Here is an 8,307-nt window from a genome sequence, read left to right as displayed (position 1 = left end):
TTTTGATAAATGCTACTGCAGCTCAAGTTTCAGAATCAATTGGGGGAAAATTGGAAGCAGGGCTTCTTCTGAAGCAGAGGCAGGTCTGTTCTAGACAGGCATACATTGTAAATCAGAGTTTTCACATTTTATCACCTGGAACTAACTCAAACTGTCAGTATGTGGCCAGGTAGAAATCATGCAGTTAAAATGGAGGATCGCAAACAACTTGAACTATGGTACTGGATACTGGAAAAGAATTCTGAGGATCAAGCTGTTAGAGAAATAATCAACTGGGAAAAATAAAAGTTAATGCCAAAATTAAGATGTTAATGCTAGTGTATAGATTGCAATATTAAAATGGAGCCAAATAGTAATTATGTTGCATCAAGAATAGTAATAATGGAGACTCTCATTTAATTTATTAATTTGATTAAAAGTAGTTGCTGGAGTATGTGAGTCACCAAAGCTTAAATGTAAAGATAAAAAATAGTAAATATTATTCATCTGAACATAAAATCATCTGAACGTCTACTGGTAGCTAGAGGTCCTATTGCCTCTGATTTTTAAGAAATAAAACATTTACTGATAGAATCAATACGTAGATTGATTTTTTTGAAATTGCCTCTGATTTTTAAGAAATAAAACATTTACTGATAGAATAAATATGTAGATCTCTGCAGCCTGGTGCAGGGTCCACATCTTTGCTCTTTCTTAGGAGAGGGATTGTGAGTTTCATCTGGAGGCAGGAACACACACATTCCTTCTCTCTTACCTAGGTGGTTCTGAATTTTTTCAAAGTAAGGAATACATTTAGTTTAGAGCTATATTGAGTATTAAAATTCATCAGGTCTAAGCTTTGCACTTTAGAGATGAAGTAACTGAGGTCAGATCATGTTTAATAACTTACTGAGGAGACAGCATGATATCTTCTAAACAACTTGGCTGTTGAATTCGGAGAGCTACAGGTTTGCATCCTAATCCTATAAATTCAATTTTGTTAATGTCTCTGAGCCTCAGTTTCTTTCTCTACGTTTTGAGAATAAGAATATAAAATATTCTCTTTTTTTCCCACTGGGACAACAGTTTTATTTCCTAGCCCTAAAATCACCCCTCTGCATTTGAGCCTCAGAGTCTCTATTTGTCCCAGAATTAGTTGTCAGATTAGAACTCAGGAACTAAGACATCAATTTCTTAGCTTTTTCATTCACGGACAATGTCTAAGGAGTAAGACTGAAAACATTTATTTGAAGGTAGATGTAGTTTGGCAAGACATGTTTTTCCTGGTTCTTCTCCAACCCCACTGTTATCCCCTCCCCTATTGGATAAAGAGTTGGTGAGCTGAGAATTGGAGAGTAAGCAAACTAATGTGGAGGTTGGTCTGTCTCCTCCCTGCCCTGCTATGTTATCTTAGAGGGGGTGAGAAGTAATAACAAAATGTTCTTAGATAAATTTGAAGGATCAAATATTTGAAGGACCTCTTCAGTCCTCTCTGAATTGAAGTGGTAAACAAACTTGCTGATGGCCCTCTAGCCATAATAGTGACAGAACAGAGATAGGTGGCAGGGATATTAGGATAGTGAGTGCTTACCGACAGCCCTTGCTGCTGCCACAGGCAACATGAAAGAACTAGAAATTGACTAAACATTTCTAGGCCTTTGACAAAAGATTTGACCCCTGGAGGATGCTGCCAGCACAACCAATGAAACACTGCAGTCAAAATGAGAAAGATTCAGAACCATCTGAGCTGCCTTTGAGTATAATGTCTCATGGTCAAGCAGGAAACTTGACACCTCTGTAGACAAAGGATTAGAAGCTGTAGATCAAAATGATTAAAAACCCACCAAGTGATGATTCTGTCTCTGCGAGGTCCAGTAGAGAGGTCACTAACCATAGCTTCGCTAATGCTCTGTGACATTGATTAAAGACCCAGACACATTTTGGGCCAATATCAGGGCTGGTGGCTTGTGAAGGGCAGAAAAACCTGGAAATGCCTGGAAAGTTACTGGATTTGACTAAACTGAAAACAGTTAGATTATGTTTTCTTTATATGATTGATTAAGAGCTTTGAATCAGAAGGTAAAATGATTAATAGAAAATAGAGTTTTGCTCACATATTTGACTCTCAAAGGGGTACTTGTATTAGTTTTATATTATTGCTTGACTAAATTACCACAGTATAATGGCTTAAAACAATACAAATTATTCTTTTATAATCTTGGAAGCCAGAAGTCCAAAAGAGGTCTAATGGACTAAAATAAAGCTAATGGGGAGGGAAGTTGCATTCCTTCTAGAGGCTCTAGAGAAGACCGTTTCTAGAGGCTGCCTGCATTCCTTGGCTGTGGCTCCTTTCCCCATCTGCAGAGACAGCAGTGTAACATCTTTAAATATCTCCCTCACACACCTTTTCCCAACTTTTACATTTTAAGCATCCCTTTAAGCCCCTTTTGTACTGTGACATATTCACAGGTTCTGGGGATTAATATGTAAACATTTTGGGAGGCTATTATGTTGCCTACTACAGTGTGTGTGTGTGTGTGTGTGTGTGTGTGTGTGTGTGTGTGTATGTAAGAGAGAGAAGATAAATAATGTGCAAACAAGAATTCAATTTAAATATTCAAGTTCCCATTCTCCAGATTAGCAGTTAATAAAGCCACTTATTAAACCATAGGCATCTTGATTACTTTCTATTGCATAAAAGAAGACCCCCTGAATGTCCCTCAATCGCCTTTGCTTGATAAATTATCAGAATTAGAGTAATATTCCTAAGAGGACTTATGAGATATTTATAGTTACTAAAAAAAAAAAATGCAAACAACGAAAATGAGATTCATCATCACTTGGAGAAAAATTATCAGCCCTCTTCAGCTTGATGTCTGAGTTCCTTCATTTCCTAGTCCTAATCTGTTTTCCTCACTTCTTAACTCACCCTTTCCTTTCATGCCTCCAGTGTAATGCAAGGTCCAGCTTCATTCACATACTTGCCATTCTCCAAAAAACACCTTCTCTGTGGCTTTGGTTATGCCCTGCCCTCCAACTGAAGGGCCCTTTGAAAGCCCTCAAAACCTGGCCATAGAACTTCATCCTCATTTTCCAATGCTGCAGCAAGCCTATACTCACCATGAGCATTTCTAAATTGCAGTACACCACAGACTGAATTAGTCCCTCCTTCCCCAGCTCACTCTATGAGTGAGCAATGTTTGTGCCTCTACTTTAGAATTTTCCTTCTTGAGTGTTGGTTTTATGTCTGACTTCCTCATGAGATTCTCAGACCTTTGGAATCAAGAGAAACAAGTTCAATTACCATGGTATCTCTCACTGTGGAGAGGTGAATAATGAACATACATATTAGGTGTTCAATAAATATTTTTGAATTGATATGGAAGAAGATGTCCTTAGATTAATAAAAATAAAGAACAAAAAAAAATCCCCAGAAGAAATAAAAGAATAAACAATTCCTTGAAATGACAAAGTCAATCTATTTTAATGAACAGGATATACATATAAAAATTCCCCTATTTATTATTACAGAAATTGGAGAGGAAGATTTTCAATAGAAGTCACCTTGTTTCCAATCCTTTAATTCTCAAGCAGTGGGGGTAAATCCTCTCTTTTTATGCTAGGAGAATGTAAATAAATAACAAACACCACTACAGTTCTAGTGAAAGTTTTGATTCCGTGCTTCAAAACTTAGTTTATATTGTTTCTCAAGTCACTGTGACCAGAAGTTTTATAGTGAAGGATGTGATATAAAAAGGAAAACAAAGCATTTTACAAATAAGTTGATAAATTCTCACTGGCATGTAACAGGAGACAGATTAAAGAAGAATCTCCATCAAAGCCCCTGCTGGTCTACTTGCGTATAAGAGAAAAATGCTTTGCACTAGATGACAGAGAAATGCAACAGTTAAATATTTGAGAGGGGAAAGTATCAATGACTCCAGGCTGCTGACAGCTGTCGACCAGAATATTCACTTGGAACCCTATCAGGCCTCTCAACGAGTCCTGGCACCATGGTGAAGGAGTCCAGAAATACTGGAACTAAAATGAAGAGTGAAGATCCTACCTTTTTGTTGGGGTGATTAATTAAGCTTTATGCCAGTACTTGTACATCAGCTTCCTGATTCTCTACTTCAAAAAGTGTCCTGGGGCACCTGTATGGCTCAGTAGGTTAAGCATCTGACTTCAGCTCAGATCATGATCTCGAGCCCTGCATCAGGCTCTGTGCTGATACCTCAGAACCTGGAGCCTGCTTCGGATTTTGTGTCTCCCTCCCTCCCTCCTTCTCTGTCCCTCCTCTTCTTGCACTCTTTCTCTCTCTCTCAAAAAGATAAACATTTTTAGAAAAAAGTATCCTGGAGGGGTGCCTAGGTGGCTGAATTGGTTAATAGTGGACTCTTGATAGCAGCTCAGGTCATGATCTCATGGTTTGTGAGTTCAAGCTCCATTGTAGGGCTCTGAGCTAACAATGAGGAGTCTGCTTGGGATTCTCTCTCTCTCTCTGCCCCTCCCCTGCTCATGTGTGCATATGCACGCATGTGTGCTCTCTTTCTCTCTCAAAATAAATACATAAGCTAAATAAATAAATAAATGAAAGTATCCTGGAGCCACATTCAGGGTCAATAGGAAAGAGTGCCAAAGAAAGGCTGATGTTAGTAGAGGTGAGTGTCAGATATTTACTAGGAAAGGGCCTGGAGAGAATCATGTGGGTGTTTATATATTTGGCTCCAGATGTTCAGCTCCCAATTCCCACAGTGGAATTCTACACCTGCACCAAATTGTGCTCAGGAACTACTAAGCAGGGGAATAGTGATCCATGAAAATGAGACTGTGATAGTATGATCTATGATAAGAACCATGTATTTGGTCTCTGACACAGAGCTTCTAAAACCCTTATGGTAAGTGATAGGAGTGAGGCAGGTGTCTTTTGTTATTTATAACAATCCCTCAAGTAAATCTGATTATGTTAATGAGGGGATGATTGGAAAGCTCCCAAAGGTGACAACTGCTACCAGGCTGGGGGACCAACCCTGTGAGTAGAAGATTGGAACTTTCAGCTCCACCCCGCCTCCAGAGGGGGTAGAGGGGGGGATGTTGGATCAATTAATGGCAAATGATTTAATCAATCACATGTATGTAATGAAGCTGCCATAAAAACTCAAAAAGGAGGGAATTCAGAGAGCTTCCGTGTCAGTGAATGCGTGGAGGTGCTGGGAGAGCTGCTGTCCAGAGAAGGCATGGAAGATCCAGGCCCCTTCCCACGTACCTCACCCTGTGAATCTCTTCTATCTGGTTGCTCCTGAATTATATCCTTTAATATTAAACAGGCAGCCTAGTAAGTAAGCTGTTTTTCTGAGTTCTGTGAGCCACTCTAGCAGATTAATCCTGACAAGGAGAGGGTCATGGGGACCTCCTATTTGGAGTTTGGATCAGAAGCACAGGTAACAACCTGGACTTGGGATTGCTGTCTGAGAAGGACAGGTGGCAGGAAGCAGCCTTGTAGGACTGAGCCCTTAACTTGAGATCTCATGGCATCGCAGGTAGATAGCATCGAAATTGCATTAAATTTGTATGACACTCCGCTGGTGATGCACAACTGTTTGGTACTGAAAGACGACTTCAAGGGCACCTGGGTGGCTCAGTGGTTAGGTGCTCTACTTTAGCGCAGGTCGTGATCTCACTGTCGGTGAGTTCAAGCCCCACATAGAGCTCTCCCTGCTGTCAGTACAGAGCCTGCCTCAGATCCTCTGCTCCCTTCTCTCTCTGTCCCTCCCCTGCTCTCCTCTCTCTTTCTTTCTCTCAAAAATAAACATTTTAAAAAAATAAGAAAGAGGACTTCAACCACCTCCATTGTGACCTCAAACTTTCTAATTGTTAAGTTATTCTTCCCAGCTTATCTCCTAACTCAGGCAAAAGACCCTGCCGGTCATCATCAACCCCTGATGAGAACTGAAACTACACCCCTGGAGCAACAAGGACCTCCCTGAGCCAGCAAGATGCCGCATGAGTGACTCCAAGACAATGGTGACCTGACCTTTACTGCCCGCCTGCATGTATCCACTGACTTTTGTCCCACATTTTCCTTATATAAACCTAGAAGTATTTTCAGCTCTTTGAGACTTGCGTTTTTAAAGAGTTTAGTCCTTTGTCTTCCTGGTATCACCCCCACTGAAATAAATACCTTTCTTGTTTTACCAGCACTTATTTCTCTCCCTTTGGATTTTGTCAGCAGCAAGTGTCTGAATCTAGTCTGCTTGAGACTCCCAGAGCCAGGTGCTCTCACACCCCTGTACACCCGCACTGTATGGGAAAAACCACACACATGCAGTGACCAGAAGTGAAGTAGCACTGTGCGTGTAGTGTAAAAGCACAGGAAAAACACAGGAGTGTTTTTTTCTTTCTTTTTTACAAAGACCTAAAAGAATTTCTTTCTAACCCTGCCTCTATGAGTTTATGCCTATGCCTTCTAATGAGAAAGTCTGGCCTAGAATGAGCAGCTATTTACATAGTGTGAAGCACAGCCTCCAATAACCTCAGAAAACATTCATGTCTTAGATGCTCAGGTGAAACCTTTTTTCATAGTTGTCTGCATCCCAATGACAGAGCCCAAAACTGGTTTAATTATTGAGTTATAAGTTAACTATTATTTTCACATGCATTCTGAATTGACTCATAATGGCTTTCTATTGCTATGCCCAGATCCCAATCTCCCCAAAATCCCAAGACCACCAAGGAGTCCGAGTCATGTATGCAAAAGCAAAGGGCAATTTATTCGGGCTTAGGCTCGGGCTCCCAGACCTCACCAACGCAGTGGATCCGTGCTGAGCGCCCCTGACAATGGAGGGGAAAGGTTTTTATTTCAGACAGGGCAGGAAAGGGGTGATGGGCGGAAACTACAATGTAATAGGACAGGGTGGCGGCGGAGGTCGGTGCGGCACAGAGGGATTCGTGAGTTTACAACTAGGTGGGCCCGAGAAGCGGGGGGAACGACCGGTACTTCCCAACCCCCAGTGATTGGTGCGGGCAGGGGGAATGGTGGTTGTTTAAGACTGCTGAGTCATGACTCAGAAATTTGGGCCTCTTAATTTCTGGGGCCTCCTGAAGCCGGTCATGGCGCTGGTTTGATTCTTCACTATTAACCAATCACAATAACTCTTCTCACTCTGGCCCTCACGGGGCTTTATCCAAGGCCACCTTCCTTCCCTTTCCAAACAACCCCAACACACACCATGAAACTGACTACTGTAGGTAAATTATTTATCTAGTAAAGTACATCCTATATTCTCTTCATTTTTGAGTATTTCATTAAGCAAAGTTTACCTTGATTAGTAATGAGGCTGATTCTCTTAATTGTCATATCTAACTGTAATCGAACCAACAGGAGTTCACTCCTTGGTGAGTCACAGATAGAAATTACACCAAGTGAGTTGTCACTCAAAGGAAATTATTTGCAGTAAATGAGATAACAGGAATAATTTCCAAAGCTGTGACTCTCTGAGCAAGAGTGGATAGGTTCCTTTCATTTAGGGTTAGGATGAAATTTATTTTTTAAATGTTTTTATTTAGTTTTGAGAAACAGAAAGAGAGAGAGAAAGTGTGCAGGAGAGGAGCAGAGAGAGGAAGACACAGAATCAGAAGCGGTTTCCAGGCTCTGAGCCATCAGCACAGAGCCTGATGTGGGTCTCAGACTCATGAACCATGAGATCATGACCTGAGCAGAAGTCGGAGGCTTAACCACTTAACCGACTAAGCCACCCAGGAACCCCTGAAATTTATTTTTTCTAAGGTTTATTTATTTATTTTGAGAGGGAGAGGGAGAGAAAGTGCACTCATGAGCAGAGGAGGGGCAAAGAGCAAGGGGTAGAGAAAAATCCCAAGCAGGCTCTGCACTGTCAGCACAGAGCCTGACTTTGGGTTCGATCCCAGGAACCACGAGATCATGACCTGAGCAGAAATCAAGAGTCTAATGCTTAACGCTTGACTCTGACTGAGCTACCCAGGAGACCCAGGATGAAATTTAAAAAGGGGATCCTTGTCATCATATGCAAAGGCAGGCATAAAGTCGTGCATGCACCTTAAGGAAACATGTCTATACATACATTGTATGTTATGTAAAAGAGGCTGAGGCTCCTCCTTTGGTGGAGATTTTTGTATTATAATGAGGTTTAAAGGTAACTGTTGTTCATTCTAGAGGTCACTCCACGGTCCATCTCTGTAGACGCAAATGGTGCTTCCACTCAAACTGATCTGGATGGTCTTGGCCTCTGGAGGTCCTATCAGGGAAGTCACTATTGTTGAAGGGATGGTTTCACTTTCCATTGCCTGAGC

This window comes from Crocuta crocuta, unplaced genomic scaffold, assembly GCF_008692635.1.
Source record: "Crocuta crocuta isolate KB4526 unplaced genomic scaffold, BGI_CrCroc_1.0 scaffold270, whole genome shotgun sequence".
NCBI lineage: Eukaryota > Metazoa > Chordata > Mammalia > Carnivora > Hyaenidae > Crocuta > Crocuta crocuta.
This window is presented reverse-complemented; position numbering follows the sequence as displayed.